General features: G+C 38.1%; 1 pseudogene; it reads left to right on the top strand.

Moving 5' to 3' along the window:
• Positions 1-402: 402 nt before the first annotated feature.
• LOC132017135 (DDB1- and CUL4-associated factor 13-like) lies at positions 403-1,701 on the top strand (annotated as a pseudogene).
• The last annotated feature ends 222 nt before the right edge of the window (positions 1,702-1,923 follow it).

Below are 1,923 nucleotides of genomic sequence, written 5' to 3'. Positions count from 1 at the left end.
AAGATCTCAAACACAGTAATTCCATACCTCGAGGAGCCAGAAAAAAAGGCAAATTGAGACCAAAGTTAGCGAAAAGTTAAAGATTAGAGCAGAAAAATATGAAATCCAGGAAAACAATAAAAATTAACCAGTTGATTTTTGAAAGGATAAACAGAATGACAAAATGTTAGTGAAAACAACTAGAAAAGAGAAGACCAAAATTAACAATTAAAGATGAAACAAGAGACATTATAACTGATTCAACTGAAATAAAAATCCACTATGAACAACTGTATGCCAACAAACTGGACAACCTAAAAGAAATGGAAAAATTCTTAGAAATGTGGAGGAGGCAGGCAGTGGTAACCCAAACTCGGAGAAAAGGCTTGGGGGGTGAAGATGCTGAGCCAGAACCGGATAACTATGTCCACAAAACCAAGCTGGACTTACAAAGAGTTCCAAGAAACTATGATCCTACCTTACATCCTTTTGAGGTCCCACAAGAATATGTAAGAGCTTTAAATGCTACCAAACTGGAGCGGGTATTTGCAAAAACAATTCCTTGCTTCTCTGGATGGTCACCAAGATGGAGTCAGTTGCTTGGCAAAGCATATAAGAGTCTGGCTACTGTTCTTTCTGGGGCATGTGATGGAGAGGTTAGGATTTGCAACTTGACTAAACGGAAAGGTATCCGTACAATACAAGCTCATGAAGGTTTTGTATGAGGATGATGTCCTCGCTTTTGTAGGACTTCTTTTTTTACTGTTGGTGATGACAAAACTGTGAAGCAATGGAAAAATGGATGGACTGGGCTATGGAAAATAGGAAGAAACATTGCATACAATATTAGGAAAGACAGCATGTACAGGAATTGATCATCACTGGAAAGAAGCTGTTTCTGCCGCATGTGGACAGCAAGTAGACATTTGGGATGAACAAAGAACAAGGCCTATATGTTCAATGACCTGGGGATTCAACAGTATAAGTAGTGTTAAATTTAACCCAATTGAGACATTTCTCTTGGGAAGTTGTGCTTCTGACAGGAATATAGTACTATATGATAGGAGGCAAGCTACTCCCCTGAAAAAGGTCATCTTAGATATTGAGAACAAATAGAATTTGTTGGAACCCTATGGAAGCTTTCATTTTTACTGCAGCGAATGAAGATTACAACTTGTATACATCTGATATGCATGCGCTGGACACTCCTGTAATGGTACATATGGATCATGTGTCTGTGGTGCTTGATGTGGATTATTCTCCCACTGGGAAAGAGTTTGTGTCTGCTAGTTTTGATAAATCTATTTGTATCTTTCCTGTGGACAAAAGTAGAAGCAGGGAAGTCTATCACACAAAGAGAATGCAACATGTTATCTGTGTAAAGTGGACTTCTGACAGCAAATATATTATGTGTGGATCTGATGAAATGAACACATGTCTATGGAAAGCTAATGCTTCTGGGAAATTGGGTGTGCTTACATCACGAGAAGAAGCAGCCAAAGATTATAACCAGAAGTTGAAGGAGGAATTTCAACATCATCTTCATATAAAATGCATTGCTCATCACCGGCATCTACTAAAATCTATCTACAGCCAGATCCAGGAACAGCAGATCATGAAGGAAGCTTGCTGATGAAAGGAGTTGAATTTTCTCAAACATAGCAAGCCTGGATCATGGCAGTTGTGTAGGAGAAGAAACACATAGTGGCAGTTGTGAAATAATACTTGGTATTCCTACCAATCCTGATCCTGATGTGTGATTATTTGTTATATTTTGATGTGCAGACTCTGCAAATAAAGTACTGGCTCTAGAATAATAACAAACAGTTCAGTTACATATGTAGTACACTATCCTAAAAAACTCTCTTGAAAGGTGGCCTTGTTGATAAGATGATCCAACATTTTATCCTTGATCTGCTTGCTTATTTCATTGAAGAATACAGT

This window comes from Mustela nigripes, chromosome 5 (assembly GCF_022355385.1).
Source record: "Mustela nigripes isolate SB6536 chromosome 5, MUSNIG.SB6536, whole genome shotgun sequence".
In the NCBI taxonomy this organism is placed as follows: Eukaryota; Metazoa; Chordata; class Mammalia; order Carnivora; family Mustelidae; genus Mustela; species Mustela nigripes.
The sequence above is the reverse complement of the archived record's forward strand: the minus strand, read 5'-3'. Positions and strand labels throughout refer to the sequence as shown.